Source organism: Pagrus major, chromosome 16 (genome assembly GCF_040436345.1).
Source record: "Pagrus major chromosome 16, Pma_NU_1.0".
NCBI classification, from domain to species: Eukaryota; Metazoa; Chordata; class Actinopteri; order Spariformes; family Sparidae; genus Pagrus; species Pagrus major.
The window spans coordinates 16,094,654-16,114,137 of NC_133230.1; positions in this window are offsets into that span (position 1 = coordinate 16,094,654).

Here is a 19,484-nt window from a genome sequence, read left to right on the forward strand (position 1 = left end):
AAAGGGAACAATCAGCATTAAATCCAGGGTCACTAGTCGAGGGTATTTATCGACTCTCGCTGATTTTCTGCACTTTTTTGTTGCACATTCAGATTGATGATTAAAAACTTTGTCTCCATTCAAGCAGCACTTGAACATCATTCAGTCGACACTGATTTTGAAAGAAAGACTGAAGTAAAAGATATAAAAAGAAACACTGTAACTGGAGCCCAACGGATACTCAACTGTTGTCCTTCAAACACTTGTGATGGAAACACCTGTAATGGTATTTTACAGTCTAACAATGAACCTTATTGTCTACAATGACACCAGTGCACTGGGAATTTAATATTTAGGCATCTTTTTCAAAAATCTCTTCCTGTAATATTCAATTATAGAGTTTCAATGTATATATATATTATCACTGGCCTGGATGCTGCTTACTACAGCTCTGTTTTCTGGCGCATCTGTGCCGTCAAATGTGACACATCAGAAATAAAGCAGGGAAAGGGAAAGGAGTCAGTCCCCAGACAGTGTGTGGGTTTCAGTGGGTTTACTCGCAATCAGAAAACCTGCATTTACACACTGCTTTTGGTGTAAAATGGTATAACTGTGATGGGATTTATAGTTATTTATTTTGTTTGCTTCCTTTTTTTAAAAAAGAAAGAGTTCTTTTTTTTCTGGGTAGAAAAAAGATTTGGAGATATGAGGTTATTTTGGTTTCACTTTTCACCAGGAGTTATGGTTAGAATTAGGATTCATATTAATATAAGAAAATTAATAAGGCCGGTGGAAGGCCATCACAAGTAAAGTAATAACACACGTGTGAGTAATTACGAGTGTGTGTGTGTGCATCAATGTGTGTGTTTAGCGGTGAAATACAGTCCGAGGGGGAGTGTATGAAAATTTGAGACTTTAATTAACCTGTTTAATTTCGCCGGTGGTGGTTTAACCACTCTATCTATCCTAACGGCAGCCCGCAGTATTAATGGCTCAGTTAATTCCAAATATTAAGCATTAGCCTCGGTTTGATTAACTCTGCCAATTTCATATCTCATAATAGTGTCCTTTTTGGAGGGGATATCAGTGATTCTCACACCCGTGAACATGCTCGTAGCCGCTGTTGGTGAAACTTGAGCAGAGCGACCCAAACATTAATCCGAGTGACCTCCAATGATGAATGAGCGTTCATTACACTTCTTAGTCGAGTTCCTGAAGGTCGAACTCGCACTTCTTTGAGCAAGGAGGAGAAATAGCGGGAGTCGGTTGAAAGCTACCAGCATTAGCGAGCACCTTGTCTGAAGTGGGTGCACAAGCACAACCACATGTTGAAGGTGTGAACAACGTCGTTTATAATCAGATTTGGGTCTTGGGGCTTCCAGAGACTTGGATTACGCCGGACAAGCAATATGGAGCCATTTTTATTTTTTTGTCATAATTTGAGTTTGTGGTTCTGTTATTTCCTGTTTTTTTTTTGAAGTTCTGCCCTCATGTGTCATGTTTTGCTTTTCATTTCCTCCCTTTGTGTAGTTTGTTGCCCTTTTCCTGTGTTCACCTGTGTCCTGTCAGTTAATCAGCCGTTGCGTATATAGTCTGTGTGCTCCCTGCTGTCTTTGTCAGTTCGTCTGTTTTGTTCCTCTGAGCCTGTCCCCGTGTCTTTGTGTCCCTTCTACCCTGGTTTATTTCTGTCTTATATTCCTCGTGTTTTTCCTAGTTTCTACTTTGCCTTTTGATTTATTCTTTGCTTTTCTTAGTTTGAACTTTGTTTAGCTTTTTTTGGATCTGGTCTTCAGCTGTAGTTTATGAATTGTTCCTGCCTACCGAGTGTCTTGCGTTTGGGTCCGAGTCGGTTGTAGATCTGCTACCTACTTCCTCTCTCAGCTCTCATTCATACACGCTGTCTGTCTAGTTTGCTCTCGTTCGCTCTCACTCACTCTCTGCCTCTCTGTTGTTTTTGTCAGTGATGACGCCTCTCTTGAGTGCCCTCCAGGCATGTTGCCGTGGCGACTGGAGTAAAGGGGCGGATGAAAGAGCAAGTACCATCACTTCTTTTTCTCCCCTCCCTGTGTCCCACCACCTATCTGTGCGGCTCCACTGGATCACTCGCCTCCATCCACTCTTACATTTGTCATCCCTTTGTCACCTCGTGCTCAGGAGGAAAGCGCTGCGTATCAGGAGCATATACTAACATTTCTTCATAAACTGATCATCTCTCGCTTCCTGTCGTGTTCGCCGACCACGCAGCGGCAATAAAAGTGAGATGGAAATATAAGGAGTGACATTTAATATGTTTCCTGGACTCATCTCACCCAGCAGAGGCACAAATGCATATTTATGACGTGCTTTGTGTGTATGAGTGTGTATTCTGAGCACACGCGCCTGACTGAGGCTTCACAGCGTCCTAAGTTATTGAGCACGTTTGGTCTTTCGACTTTGTAACACGCGATGCACTGTTTTTGAATGCGTATTGCCTCCTGCAGCGTCTGCAGCTGCATGGCTTGTGTTTTGCAATAGGCATCGGCGCAGACTATAGTAACAGTAACCATGGCTCGTTACCCTGACTCCGACTCTGTTTGTGATTAATTCATGAACAGCAGCTATGGGCATATTGATTATTCAGATAATTTGTTATCATCAATCAGCCTCAACACTTTCATGTATCCTTGTTGACTTGATATTGATTCCCTACCAACTTCATTCACGTAGTAAGCAATATTCCAGTGGAGAGTGTGTTGGTTTCTTCCTCAGTGGGACTTCTTCATTCTTCCTCCCGGCTTCTATCTGTGCTATCTCTAATTTCCCACACCCATCTGTTCCTCATCCCCCTACGTCTCATTTCGGAGTAATCTCAGCTTTATTGTTAATGGATTAAAATGAGGTTGTCTTGATTGAGTTTAACGTCCAGTGGCGGTGTCAGTAAACAACGATTTATTTGATTAATCAGTTAATCTAGTGAAATGTCAAACTTTGAATAGAAAGTAACTGTGACAAAAATAACAACAACTCAAAGGCACAGACAAATAAACACCTGTGAGTGGGAGGCCCAGTCCTAACACACACCTTGCCCTTACCACTTCACCCAACCCCTCCATTTTGCAACTTCACGCCAAGGGGTGGGGTGTCCCGAAGTCGCTATGGTCATTTTCTTCATAACAAGCACAAAACAATCAATACTAGTTTGCTGATGTTTCGGTAGCTAGCTAGCTAGTTGACGTAACATTGCTACAGCTGATTTGTGCATGACAGGGTCAAATACACTAGGTGGCAAATACACTAGGAAGAATGCTGGAAAACTTGCTATGAAGGGCGAAGACTAACTGGCAGAGTGAAAAGGCAGCACGCAGACTATATACAAAAGGGAGGTTGGGATAACTGGACACAGGTGAAACACATCAAGGAGGGGCAGACAATCACAACGGCGGGAAACACACAAGGGCAGGAAGGGGATCAGAAACGAGGGGAGAGTTGGACATCAAAATAAAACAGGAAACAGAACTGAAAAGATAACGGAAAAGAAAAACATGACCGAGGTTCAGACGAGACATGACAGCTCGAAATTTAACCAGGCAGTGTTCTTTTTAATTCAATACCTTGATTGATAGCGTGATGTTGTGAACGAATTGCGAGCATCCAGTCATTTCTGTCCTCAGATAAATGACAGACGGCACTGTTATACTGATTGCCACAGTACTGCAGGAGAAATCACCACAAAATGGCATATTGGAATTGTCTGGTTGCATCTGTTGAGGACAATTTAGGATGTATTAGGGTTTCAAGGGCTGCCCCATTTCATATAGGTGAGATTTAACTCTGTTCTAAGAGGCAAAGGGACACTTGAAAACAAGAGGTAGGAGAAAAAAATGGAAATAGGATTGTGCCCAAGAGTGTTTAAAAATGAATCTCTGGCCTGCTGCTGGTGCTCAATACCAACCATCCTCATCCTCCTATCCTTACTTTTTTCATTTGGTTGGTTCATCTACATTTTGCTTTGACCCCAGTAAGTGAGGGGTTGATAAAAAAGTGAGGGACAAAAAAGTTTGAGTGTGGGAGGACGAATTTCAGAAAGCCTGCCGGCATGAATGGATCGAGGTTGGTGGTGGGAAGAAATTACAGTGTAGGAATCAACGGGCCAGGTAGAGTCAAAGGAGACTAAAGTATAAACTGAGAAATCAAGGAGTGTAGGGGAGGGAAGATGGTGAGAGAGACATGGGAGCATTAGCTAAATGGAAGAAAGGCCAACAGTGTTTTCAGTAATGGCATGGTGCTGAGGAGAGTCCTGGCCTAAGCTCCAGGTGGGCCTCCATCGTTTTGTCCCCTCGAGTGTGGTGCTTAACCTGCCTCGCTTCAGTAAGTACCCAGCTGTGCAAATGGCTAATGTGATTGTGAAGATATAAGCCCAGGATAATGGCATCTGCCAAGCAATCAAGGACAATGTTCCTCAGCGTCGGGCCGTGATGAAAAGGGAGCACCGGGAAATGGATGCTGGGATGAGGGCTGAGCCTTTGGGGAAGGGAGTGATGTGTTGGTAAATGGTCGTTAAAGGACAGAGGGCTGGAGGAGCAAGGAGATGAACTGTGAGGACAATATGTTCAGAGGAATAAATGAAATGAAATGGCAAAATAATGTCAGGAGTAAGTTGGCATGGATTAGGGGCGTAATACTTCTTAATAAAGCAAATGTGAATATATGAAGGCTTGAGAAACAAGCAGAAAAGTAATCACAATGCAGTTGGTTGCACAGTCTGTTGGTTGGTTGGCCTGTGAAGCCACTGCATGTTATAGAAGACTTTACAGAAACTCTGCTTGAGTTGACTTGACCTTGACTTGTCTAAAATACTTTGAATTTCCAATTTTTGTTCATTTACACTGCTTCATTACCTGGCCACTAGCAGTGCTTTATAGGCTAACATTAGCAACCCATGCTCCTCGCAAAGTGTAACAACCCCACTGCTGGACTAGATTTTAGGTGTCATATGCCATCAAAAGGGGGAAATGCAACATTGAAAAACATCAAAACGCGGGACTGTCGTGCACAAATCAGCAATAACAGTGTACGTTAGCTGGCTAGCTAGTTAGCTACCAAGACATCAGCAAACTAGTGGTGTTTTCTGCTTGTTATAAAGAAAAGGACCATAATACATTCAAACGACAGAGTTCTCATAATCCTGGGTTTGAAGAGGACACTGCACCCATTAACCCAGCAAGAATCAGACACCCTATCCCTAGGGCCAAGTGGGGGCAAGGGCGTACTGGGATTGGGCCTTAGTGTGTGACCAAGAATGAATGTGAGATTTATTAAAAGAATGGTTCCATTGCCATACCCTCTTTTATTGAGGTTTAAGGTGGAGGTATGGTTAAAAATATTTAGATAGTAAGACGAGTTGTTCCTCCATGTCGGAAAGCAAAAGTTGATCTGTTCTAATCGGCAGCACTTGGTTAAAGGCCCGCTATCGTACATTAGAGTGCAGCTCGGGCTGCATTTTTCTGTTCAAACCTGACTGACTGACAGAAAGTAATGGCTGAGCCCAACCTGAACTCGACAGCCGTTCTGTTTTTTTAACATCCCAACTCGACTCGAGCCTGATGCAGTTATTGTGAGCTGGATGAATGTTTGCCACCAGGAGAGTAACAAAAAGCCTCTTCGGTGAATTCAAAGCACTGTCACGTAAATAACAAACCTCAGCACTCAACGGGACATACGGCCCCAACACAGACAGTAGGTCCCTCACTTATGAATTGAAAGAACTTGAAAGCAAACTGTCAGTTTACACGACCAAATCCAGGTCGAACCCGAACTTAATTTCTCATTTTTTGTCCAAACCTGGGTATCTAAGTTCGATCATACAAACGGATGAGGTGGAAGAGAGCCTTACAGAGATGTTCAAAACCTGCTTTCTTTCTTTCTTTCTTTCTTTCTTTCTTACCTCACACCTCGCCGATTGTTATGTTGAAATTGGTGTGCTTTTCAGATTCCCTTTTGAAAAGTCACAGAAATTGCCAGTTACACTGATATGTTGTCTGAATTGGAGGGTCTGCATCCCCTCCAATTCAGACAACATATCAGTGTTGGGGGGGGAGGAAGTTTCAAATGCTGACAAGCACTTCATGGTGCCACTGTATGGATGATATACACTGTAACTTAAAGAGACTCTGTCCTGTGTTCATAGTGACAAGTTTTATGTTAACGTGACTGATCCCAAGAACGTTTTGGTAAACTTAACGGATGAATGAATTAGGTTTAATTAGTTTAGAAATGTCAAGTCTAAAATTTGGCATGTTTAAAATGCTTTCTTAAGATGAGAGGACCAAACTGTGGTGGATGGTAATTTCTTTATAGGCTGCAGACACTTTCAGTATTCATAAATTCAGCAATCCAAAATACTTTTAATCTAAAATATGTGGCCCTCGAGCATGTGTATCACATCTCATCTAATTTCATCTACAAGATTAGATTACACGTTTTTCAACCTTTGCTACACTGGGCAAGCAATGCAGGCTCACTCAAAACTACACAGGTTAAACGTTGTTTTGATATATTTTGATTAACCAAACCTAAACGTGGCTCAGAAGGTGAAGAAAAGCTCGTTTAGCACAACTAAGGTCAGCCTAATGCACATGATGGCCTCTACTTTGAAGACCGAGAGGCACTGAGAGGGTTAAGAAGGTGGAGGGGTGTCGAATGATAGAAAATTATGTTTTGACAGTCGGTAGGTGGTGGGGCATGGGGAACGCCGAGAATAGATGCACTCTCAATGGCATGAAATATTGAGGAGAGGAGAGGGAAAACAAGAGCCGAGCAGCATGTGTCTGATGAGCAAACAAAAAGAGGAGAAATTATTAGCATGACTGTTACAGGGAAGAGGAATATATTCCACTGTGCAGAACCTTTAGGAAGCCGACACAGAACAGTGCAGAACATTCATGTTCTCAGTGCAACGCAGCTCCGAAGTGATCTTTTCCTTTTTCTAGTTTTTTTTTTTTTTTTTTTTACTGTGAAAGTTGTAATTGCACAGGAAATGTTCACCCTGTAAAAACTGGGATGAGCTTTCACAACACATCAGAAACGTAGACAGGTGAAGCTATCATCCTTTTTTGTTTTGATATTATATGCAAATATCCAGTATGATTTAATATTATGCAAATAAATTGGGAAGAGAGGCTCCGGTGAAAGACACATGATCATAAAAGAGAATTAAATTGTTGATCTTTCATTCACAGAACAAATCAGAAAGCTTAGAAAATATTGAATTATGGATAGAAACAGGTGCAATTCAGTGAATTAATGAATGAAGTCAATTAAAATGTGGTTTGATCTGTAATGAAGAAAGTGTCTGTAATATGCTGCCAATATACAGCACAGACTGCTGAACTAATACAGGTTCATGAATTAATAACTGAGTACATTAACTGTATATTACCTGACTGATGTCCGCACCAACAGAAGCTCCTCTCTCCCACCGAAAACACTGCTCCTGAAACGCCTCGCCACTGGTCTCACCTTTATTTACGTGACTTCTTGACATCACACTACGTCACCATGTCACATATTTGCACAATTAATGGCTTGCGGCTTCGGCTCGTAAGAACTGATTTAACACAGCTGCTCTGTTGTTGTTAGCAGTGCTGGCTCAGGCGTGTGTGAGCTGACCAATCAGAGCAGACTGGGTATTCAGGAGGAGGGCCTTAAAGAGACAGGAGCTAAAACAGAGCGTTTCAGACAGAAGGGAATGGAATCTGGATGGATGGATGGATGGATGGATGGATGGATGGATGGATGGATGGATGGATGGATGGATGGATGGATGGATGGATGGATGGATGGATGGATGGATGGATGGATGGATGGATAGATAGATAGATAGATAGATAGATAGATAGATAGATAGATAGATAGATAGATAGATAGATAGATAGATAGACAGACAGACAGACTACAAATCAATACATGTAATGGAAAATCATCTTACCAAGTGTTTTCTTCATTGCGGCTGTGTCTGGGAAATTAGGCGATTCATGTTGTTATACAACACTGAGCATTATAAAATGACTACATAAGCCTTGTGCTGTAATATAATAATATGAGTAGAAACATAAGCAAATATCGACAAACCTGACAGCATGCTGAGGGCTATGAAAAGTGAAAAGAATAGCGAGGAAACCAGGAAGAGGTGATTTTCTACTGTTTAAAAGTTGTTTTTGTTCCTCACTTGGGTCTGTTCTTGTGAAGCCCGGAGAATTGGTTTTGTACAAACACCAACAAACAGCAGCTGAGTCAATAACCAGGCTCAAATCAGCAGCCTCGACTGACCACAGGTCGAGCATCGATTCAGGGAGCAATTAAGTAAGAATCTCAATGTATTCATAAAGGATTGTTTCTCTCCTGTTTCTTCCTCTCTTAACATCCCGGCTGTCGTCTGTTGTTAAGTAAAGGTAGTGCCCCTGAAATGCTTTAATGATCAGTAATTGGCTGCGAGGTGGGCGTCACCAGTAAACACAGCTTCCCTCTCAGAGTCTCTGTGCTCACTTAATGACACACTCTGAATGGCAAAGATTTCACTTTGCATCTCATCACTGTGCTTTGCCCACAGCTCTAATGAGAAGCTATGGCGGTAGAGCTGCAGCGGCAGAGAGGATTGACTGGCAGTGTGAATCAGAGTCAAAAGGCAGAGTTAGTCACTGCCATCACAGCCTCAGTGGTTGGCTGTATCCTGCATGTACAGGCTCCATAATGCACAGGGAGAACTGTTATTATTAGCATGGACACGACCTGTAATATGCCATATTAGCTTGTACAGTACATGTTGCTGTAAGACTCGGATCAATGCGTGAACACTGAGGGCTCTTAGCCTTGTTATCCCTTGTTTCTATATAGAGACTTAGCCCTGTGTTGTCAAACAATGATAATCCTCACATGCTGCCTCCACTCACCTATCCATCCATCCTTCATCCAAAAATATACAGCCACACCAAACCCGCTGCGTCTTCACATCGACAGCTATTTTTTGCCTCCTCTGTAAATGTTAGGTCGAAAGTTCACTTTGAAATAATGGAGCATGTGACCTTTTTCTCGGCGAGCAGAAGATATTGCTCCCGAGGAATTGGAGCATTTTTGGATGAGAGGGTGTTCTGAGGAAGGCGGGGGGGTAGCGGCGGGGTGAAGCAAAGCCCTGAGGGAGAAGGAGAAATGTCACGATCACTACCAGAGCAAGTCCTGGCGCGGACATCAACCTTTCCCCGTGTGCACTCTCTGGAAGGGATGAAAAAAAAAACCCACAGCCGCTGGATTATGGCTGCACGTTGGGGAATAGGAAAACAGATTTTTTGAATAAGATGAGGAGGAAGACGAGCTGATTATGGAGGATGATGGCACAGTAGGTTCAATATTCTTACAGCTGACAACTAATGCTTTGGGTATTTATATATATTCTCAGGCAGAGAGAAAAATGCAGTGTGATTTACAGTTTACAAACCTGTTAAAAGGCTATTACTCATAGACATGTCAGAACTGTAGCCTGCTGCTGCTCACCAAATGGTCTGCATGCAACAAGTCCCTGTAGCTCAGCTTTAATATTATAACAGCATCCTGTTATACCGTGCCACCAGACTTTTTCATTAAACCTCCACATGCTGTGAACATGTCAGTTCAAACTGTATATGTACCTCTGCCAAGGAAGTTAGGTCTTCGCAGGATTATAGAAAAACTACTGAACGGATTTCAAAACTTGGATGGGTGACAGGTCTTGGCCCAGAACGACATTTTTGTTATTATTTCTCAGGGGATAATGCATGGATCTTGATGAAAAGTCCACTCTCAGAGCAAGCTGTTGTGGCTGAGTGGGTTGAGTAAAAGGGTGGGTTGTATCCCATTTGGAACATAATAGCATTTTCTGTTACAGTGAAGTTTTCTGGCGCTGTTTTGTTAAGTTTAGGGAACTACAATTCTAAGGATTTTAGTATTTTTACAGTGTGGTATAAGTACTGTTACCTAAGAATATGAAGACTTCCTCCACCACTGCTGGCTGAGCAGCCCACAAAGGGGTTGCAAGATAAATCTAAGATTAAAGAGATGTGGGACTTATTTTCATAACTGTGGTCTTTCAGACAGTCATGCTAATTTTCACTTGTCACATCTGTTGTAGAGATTCTGGAGGTATGACTCAAATCGAACTCAAACTCAAATCAGGCAGCGCAGCTTCCAAATAAACTTTATAATAAGCTTACATTTTAGTGTAATTAAACACTTGTCTCTGGGTCCAAATCAAATAAACACAACTGTGTAGCTAACTGGGATCTCCTTCTTGGGAAACTTGAGGGCTCAGAGACAAGTTTACCTGGACAGGAAAGCAGAAAAACACATTTAAACCTCTTAGAATATTTGTTGAAGAAGCAATCTCAACTCCAACACATCCTCTTTTGTCTCTGAGCTTTTGACCATTTCACAGTCCTCCTCAGCAGATGGAGTTTGCCCAGCTGGCGTGGAACCGTAGATGTTGAAGCTCTGAAAACATTCACACTGTACTCGTCTTTGTAATCATTTTGTCTCTCTCATTGTCATATTGCACCATGTTGTCAACTCCATCTGGCACTTGCAAAGCTAGGAATTATTTGCAAATACAATTTAAGTAAGACAATTCCTGCACAGATGCATGTGAATGGTCTGTGTTTATCCCAAAATCAAATTACTTGTTCATTCAAGGGTTTAGCTACTGAGTGAAACATGAAACCCTGTCCAACTGTTGAAAAAGACTTTCTCCTGGTTGTCTCATATCCATGGAGTACAGTATCACAGCGACACATGGCAGGATGCCCAGAAGGCCTGTACTTGATGCTCAGGATTTCAATCATGAGTCCAACTGATGCTCAGGTCACTCATCCCTTTGGCTTTGGACCAATCCCAGCTACTGATGCCAAGGCAAGCCATCATGAGGTCACTATGTCAGGCCTGACCATCTTGCACAACCCTCCGCCTGCAGGGCCGAAGGAGCTGACTGACCTAATTAGCTGTTTGAATAATTGCGGTTCTGTCTGGCATGTGGCTGATTTGGATGTATGTGAGTGCGCGTGTGTGTGTGGGGTTTTTTTTAGTGCTTGTGTCTACATGACAGAGGGAGTGACGGCGAGAACAGATGGTCAATGGCTTGGCTAAAATGAAACATTTTCGATGCCTTTCATTCATTGGTGCGGACAGATCCGGGTTGTCGGCAAAAGTAGACAGGCCGCCATCACAGCATCAAGCTCTGCTGCCAGGAAATCTGTCCAAGACATCCTTTAGAACTACACGTTTGAATTATAGTCATCAAATGCCATTCAAATTTAGTCTAGGTATAGGTTCTAGATGTCTTTTCTCTTCTATACTGTTATCAGCCGCTCCAACAATACTATAAGCCACAAACTCCATAGCGTCTTTTGCTAGCTTGGTATCAGGTTTCCTGGTCATAATTCTTTCACATTATCAATTCAATTCAATTCAAAAAACTTTATTTGTCCCCAGGGGGCAATTAAAGGCACGTGGAGTAGTTGTACACAGACACAAACAAGTCAGCACGTTTAGTACACAGAACAAGTCAGATAGAATAAAATAGACTAAATAAACTAAGAAGATATTTACAGTATTTACATGAGGTGCAAAGGAGCATTGAGGCAGGTTGGGTTGTGCATTAAGAGGCAGCAACGCGGGGCGGGCAGGGGTGCATGGGCATGTTACCAATTTCTATTAAATCATGAATTTCTTGAAGATTATATTGAATGAAATCGTGGAGTTTGATAATTTAAAGGTTTCATTTGTAAAATATGGCCAGAATTTGGAGGTAAATAGGTGGCAGCATATCACCAGAGCAATTATAACTGCTGCTCTTTGCTTGCTATCCTTTGCTGTAGCTATAGCTACCATTAGCTAATTAGCTGAGGACAATAGATGTAAGTTTGTATTTTTATACACTTAAAGTGAGAGTTTGTGAAACATAGCAAACTCACTGCTGACATACATCTCCCAGCTGAAACTACAGGGGTAAGTAGTGCTTTTAGACTAACACCTGCCACATCCACACAGGCTGTTTCAGCTGTCAGAAGGGGCGACTGCTAATACTGAATAACAATTTAAATTCAGTATACTTTAACGGCATGAATGCCAGGAGAACAATTTTGCCAAAGCGTCACAGATAATACAAATACAATGTCAAAACATCTCTGATTCTGCTGTCAGTCCGCCAGATTTGTCTATACAGACGGTTCAACCAGCAGCACACACTGTCCACAAGTTAGGAGGTCTGCTCCCGATCAAATGTCAGACAATGACCCTATACGATTCCCAACTGGGAGTCACGAAGCAGCATCTGCCTCTATTTAGATCCCCTTGTTCTTGCTTCTCCCAAAGCACCCTGGCTCCTTTTTTTTCAGTACAAGCCACAGGGGGATCAGCTGATGCTCAGAGAGCTTTTTCAGCAAGCCTCACAGTCCGCTCTGCTGTAAGCACTTGTACAAAGGCCAAGTGCAGCGTCTCAGAGGAGTGATGTTAGTCAGCAGTCCGGTGAGGAGGAGGAGGAGGAGGAGGAGGAGTAATGAGCCAAGCAATCAGTGTTACTTGTTCATAGCACAGTGACACACAGCTGACACGGTGGCATGGCGAGTTATACAATCCTCGTGGAGCGACATCTGTTTTTAAACTGGATGCACACAAATGTATGGCGGCCATCTTGGACAGGAATATGTCCTGATGTTTCTTCTTCTTGTGCTCTCTGATGAGCTGAGAATCGACAAGGGCGATACTCGTGCAGAGGTGGTCATCAGACTCTATTGTTCTTTTTCCATCTGGCTGCCAGATTGAGTTTCCCCGGACATGATGGGTTTTCCAAAATGTTAATTAATCATCTGAAAAATGTCACTCACACTTTCGGAGAAGGAACGAGAAAAGGCAAAAAGTAAATGCTCGAGTGGGAATTCAAACCCTGGAGACGATCGAAGAGAAACTTGTTTAGTTACATTAACGCTGAACTTTCCCAGGAGAGAGAGAGAGAGAGAGCGACGGAGGCAGAGATGGCAAATCTAATGCCGTTCTCTAGATTGAGGATGCCTCATTATTTGCGGTGATGTGAATTGCATCAAAGCAGCTTATTATGATCATCAGTGCTCGATAGTGGAGATGGAGGTGATCCACTCCAGGGCTGAGGGCACAGCCGTAGTGTGCTATTGATTTGCCTGTTAAGAGGTGCTTGTGTTACAAAGGGCATCATCTCAGTCTTCCATTAAGATAATTATACCTTCTATTGCCTTTTGCACACCTCTGTGGCCTGTTGAATGAATAAAATCTCGAATAATTAAGTTGCTCTTTATGTGGTTTTTTGCAGAGCTCAAGAAACTAAGCAGCTACGTGCCATGTGCAAGGTTGGGCAGGTGCTGCAAGGAGAGGAAGAAATACTTTTTCATAAACCGCAGGCTTTTGGTGGTCTCATAACAGTTCCATAAAAATTCGAAATAACCCTTTCAGACGTTGAGATCTTGAGAGAGCAATTCGGTTATGTTTTTTGCATGAACTTAATTGGGTGTTTGAACTTACTCAGATGTTGCCGAGAAGTTGTTCTGCCGTGAAAACAAGAAACACACTCCATAATGAATGCAGCCAAGTTGCACATTACACAGAGCTTGAACCCCTAAACTTGACACAGTGCCCTCTGAATACACACTGCTCGTGGTCGTCTTCCACCTTTTTATTCGACACGCCAAGGGCCCCCTCGGAGGACCTGTTTTGTGGCGAACCATTCGGTATTAGCATTTTCAAAAGGGCAATCGAGTCAGCGCGTCAGAAAACAGGGAAAGGTCACCAGGTTTCCTGCCGCTTTAAACCTCCACACTCTATCAAGTTCTCGCCTTGCTGCCACAGACCTGCTCATGCCAAATTGAGAGATTGCCCATTTTTCTCCCCAGTGACATTAAGAGGGTCATTTAGCACTCTAGCTCCGAAAAACCCTGATTGGTCTGAACAAGGCCTTCCCCCCCCCTGAACTGCAGCAGACAGAAATCAGTGGAATGTGGTAGCAGGATCTCAGACCCCCAGACGATTTAGGGCTCGGCTGTGACATGACTGGCACTGAACCTCTGGGGTAAAACCAGCATGCTGGGTTGGGAAAGGGCTGAGTGCACAGGAGGGTGGTTGCGGGGGGATTTCTCCATGAACGTCTGTCTGGCTTCCAGTGAAACTGGCGGTGCGTGCCTGGTGCGTGCTGTGTGGCAAAGCAAGCAAGGGCCCCCACGGAGGCTGGTTCCAGCGGTGGGGGAGATGTGCTTACACGGTTGAGTTAGCTAAGCCTGCAGATCCAGAGGGGACAGAGGGGGTGGCATGGGGAGGAGAGGCAGAGCTCCAGGGAGCAGCGTGAGTCTTGGCTGTGGATAAAAGTGCTGCCTCGCAGGCGCCGATATCTCTGAGTACCCCGGGGTTGACCTTGGCAAGCCTGCACTCGCTGCCAACCCATCTGCTCGTTATAGAGATGTAATGGTTAGGGAGGTAACCGAGGTGCCTTATTACAGGTTTGTTGATAGAAAATTAAAATGTCGTATGGACCTAACAGACAAAAACTAATTAACTGAGAGAAACTTTTAATTCTGATATAATGCTGGTATTCTGACATTTGTATCTTCCCATTTTGGCATTTTCCAAACTCACTTATTCACCGTCATTGCGCAAGGTGAATACTAATACAATGCAGAAAGTGCATACAGATATATTTACAGATGTGTGACGTTACACAACTAAAGTGTTGAAGTCACTCAAGTTTGCAGGTTCTGTGCCTGTGCGAAAGGCAATAACTCTCTGCTGATATATAAACCTTTGTTATGATTAAGCAGCACTTTTTGACACCATTCTTGTTAATATAGCCACTTCCAATCGCCAATATTTCTGATAAAAATGTTGCAGAGGAGAAAAGTAAGGAGAAACTGCACTAAATGGGTGAAATCATGAATACCACAGCAACAGGCTTAACAGGCTTTCAATGTTTTTTTTCCGTTTCTCTTTTGTTTACTGATCCACTTACCTGAAGAGCCATCAGAGAGACTTCTCTCATCGACAAGCCGCCAAAAAGATGCAGACAAGGGCTCATCCAGTGCCACCGGTGCAAGACACACCGCACTGACACTCACTTAACGGCTCTGACGATGCCCAAGAGCCGACATCGGCCTGGCGTGTCAGGGCCTTAACCCCTCTTTCTGGCTCAATCTCAGCTGACTGAAGACAAACACTCAACAACTTCTCTCAGGTTCACAGCACTGGTTTCTAAACACAGCACAGCTGTTAGACAAACACATGGATGTGGGTGTTGTTGGTGGTGACACATACAGCTCCCGCCCTGCAGTTGAGATTGTCAGCAAGCAAAAGCGTGAGCTACATCTCATGTCGTTTACTTTCATAATTTCATTGTATAGCTTGGTTGAACAAATGAACCTACATGTCTAAGATGAAATGAAAACCTGCTACTACAAATGTGCACTCTTCTTCTCTATGTAGCATCTACTTTTTCACTTAAACCGCCATAAACCTGAGAAATTAATAAATTAAGAATCAGAATTCAGCCTTTCTAAATACAAACTGATGACAGTTGGTGGGTTTTGGGGTCGCTGTCAATCAAATCTGATCAAACTACACACACAGTCCTGATGTAGCAGATAAGCTGAGTTTTAAAGTGTTAACTCTACATACATGATAACTCAAAACTGAACTTTAACTCTGATTGTTGTTTATTAAGTTGTGAATATTTCATGTTATGGAGAAATACTGAAGATTAGTAACCGAGTGTTCCCGGGCTCTGAGAACAAACAGTACATTTACACCTACGGAACAATAAACTTGAATACTTAAGGCTCACTTCTTTCTTTTTATTACTGTTCAAGCCGACTTCCAATACATAATTAAAGAGTTTTTCCAGATAATTAGTGTGTTTGTCAGTCGATCATCCTTGAGACTATAGAATAATTTTACACCAATGATTACAAAAATTACTGATGTAAACACGCCTTAAACAGCCCCAGGAAATATTAATAATTAAAACTGTGTTGTTTCCCAGCATTAAAACACTTGTCAAATCATTCTCAAACTGATAGGGCGGTGAATTTTGCTAGCGGATGTTGTTAACATTTAGGGTTTTGTTGACGTTTGGAGCACAGATGGTATCTTTATGTGTCTATGCTTGAAATTGTCTCTAAAATACTGAAGTTCTTGTTCCCAACCAGTCAGTTGTCATTGCCTAACTCCCTCCCTCTCCCACCACCTGGTGTCCCTCAGCTGTCTCTGATGTCATGATTGTATGGATGACAGGGTCCAGACTAATGTGAAGTGGCGTACTCGGGGGGTTTGCGTGGATTTTATTTTCCTCAAACCAAATCTCATGATTAGAACTGAGAGCGGCGCGCGGGGCACAATGAGTTTACTGAATCTCAGTCGTGTAGTTTTCATTTTCCCCTCACTCCTCTCGCCACCCGGCCCTTCATTGCCTCTGTCAGTCTGTAAACGACGACTGAATGTGTCTTTCCACCTGCCCCCTTTCATCAGCAGCATGTTATCATCGCCTGAGCGCTCTTTCTCGCTTATTGCCTCCTTTCTCTCCCCTCTCATCTGTCCCTCTTCACCTGTCCTCAACCAGCCCCCCCCCCCCCCCCCCCTTCCCTTCCATCCCCTCTTTCTCACCATTTTCCCTCCCCCCCTCGTCCTTTTTGCCTGAGCGGCATTCGGTGAGCAGGTAAATAAATCACTAAGCAGCTCTGGAGAAGATAACGAGGCAACGGGGGATACTCTGCACTCTGCAGATGTGTGCAGATGCTTCGCCTGGAGCCACATGGAAGAGGACCATGTCACTTGATATATATATACCAGATATCTGCTACGCCCCCAGAAAAACACATGGACTCCGATCAGACGCTCCAAATAAACACTGTTTTGAATGCATGAAGCGTAACATTGTGCTGGCCATGTCTGTATTAGATGGAGAAACATTCAGCGGGAAATTTGCCCATATTCAACCTTTTCTTTCATGCTCGCTGAATTCACCACTCTCCCAAAAATTATTCATCGTCTCTCAACAGGAGTCCAGGGGAGCCGAGAGGGAGGTTAAGAGATGGTGAAAATACGCCCAGGGTGAAATTTCACTCTTGGTGATTTTACATGCAGCAGATAGAGAGACAATCACCAGCACGCAAAGGCCCAATTACACTTTCTAAAATGAAGAAGAAAGAGACAAAATTGTGACATTAGGGTAATGAAGGGAAAACTTCGCTAATGAGAAAGAGAGACACAGACGGAAGAGGCAGAGAGAGAGAGAGAGTTTACTTCCATGCTGGTTTGGTGACAGACAAAGGAGCACAGTTCAAGAACAATGAAAGACTCGTAAGAAGACTTTTAACTTGCAATTAAATCCTCGCTTTGGAAAAAAATGATTATTCTAGCCCGGAGAGAAGTAGACCTAGCTTTCATTTTGAGGAGGTAAAAAAAGTGGGAAAGACAAGGAGCAAAGAGGGGAGCAAAGGCTGCCATCACAAAGATATCCACTTACCAAATGACACTAATAAGCAACACACAGACCGGAGAGACACACACAGGGACAAATAGATCGATTGTCCAACCACACACCAAATGTTGGGGGCGAGGAAAAAGATAAACGAGCAAGGAAATATTATCACAGCACATTATACAACACACAGTTGTCTGTGATTGCATTATACTGTTATAATTAATGTTGGGGGGGGTCTCCAATATGAAAAGGATGTAATTATTGCAGAAGAATTGCCAGGGTGTGCTCGAGTGTGTGTTTGCATATGTGTAGTAGTGTGATGCTGCATATAGAAGTTTATGACATTGAGGAGTTTTCTTCCTGCTGATTAGGCAGGTGAAGTGCTACAGTATATTAGGATTTGCTCAGCTAAATGCTTCATGGCATCTAGACAATGGCTTATTTATTAACACTTCTGCCAACCACTGGCAAAGCAAATGGAAGCTCAATTAAGGCGAATAAATTAGGATTAACGCAGAAATGCGGCGCATTTTCATTTTAATTAAATGTGTTTATTATTTATTTCCAGGGGGTGTTGCAGGGGGAGTCAGACGCCTCGCTGCTCTTTACAGGATGACACACTGAAGGAGAGTTACCCAGGTGGAGGTCTTTGTAATCAAAGCGGCCGCTCGATGACACACATCGTACACTTTTACATTTTAGGATAAAGTGATATGTTTGTCATTAGCGCTGAGAGAAATTCGCGGAAAATCCTCATCCCACGGCTCGGCTCTAAACACATTTATGATCCCTGCAATGCGACACAGGGAGTCGAATCAACATGGCCCTTCCATTTCATTCTTTTAAAGTTACGCTTGGTGAGGTTTTATGAGCTCCTACACAAATCATATTAGATGAGTTGCCACCAAGTCATTTCTTATATATTACTGCACCTCATCACATCCCCAGAAAGAGGGGAAGGAGAGAGAAATACAGCGTGGGCCCCGCACAGAGTGCTACATCGCTAAATGGCAGAGAGACAGCGGAGGGGTGACACACGTCGTGTCATCGATGTCATGGCAGCGCGTCCCACTGTCTTGTACGGTATAATCTAACCAGCCGGGGTGTTAGACAGGCTTTTTCTGCCATGCCAGCACAGCTCGTTGGAATGGAGGCGCAATGACAAGACAGACAAAACCAGGGACAAGATGCAGGCAGATACACAACCAGACAGACATAATCAGACATATATCCACCCACACACATACAGCCATATCCATCTCAAACTGAGTTATGGATCTCTGTTGAATTTGTTCCCAGTAATTCCAGGCCTATGATGGAGGCTGTTGGTATGCTTTTCCTTATAGTTGCAGATAAATGGCCGAACATAACTGGCATAAAATCACATTGAGGTGATTTGTAGCGCTACTACACTCGAGTTTGATAACAGAAATGTTTTAGAATAAACTTGGGAAAATCCAGTGTAGAAAAACAGTTCAAACCAGGAGGATTTCATCACAGCTGTGTAAATAAAGCAGAATGTAATGCAGTCGCATAATATGTTGTGTTTGATCGAGTGAAGAATTCATCCTTTTCCTGTTATGTTTTACTTTCACAATTGGTTTCCCCAGTCACACATACCTTTGAAAACAAAATCAGGGGAAGTTCACTTCGAAACAGAAAAGTCTTGTGGGAGGAAAGCAGAAACGCCATTAAGGGCTTTTACGATGCTTCATCAACAAAACAGTTCACGAAACATTAAAAATCAAAACCCACATCGCCATAAGTAAATAGACAAGAGTGGATTTTTTTTCACACATTTCTTTGCTTTTGCTGTTATTAAAGGTGACAGACCATTGACACAAGGCTCAGTTTGCTTTACCTTCTGCGCATAATAGAGCCAGATTGACATACTGCGACACTGCCAGAATGAAAGTGTTATTACAGCTGGACGGACAGGCAGCAGAAGGAGGCAGCAGCATGTTCGCTGTTGCAAACTCCCCATGCTGCAGAGAAGAGGGACAGAGATGACCAG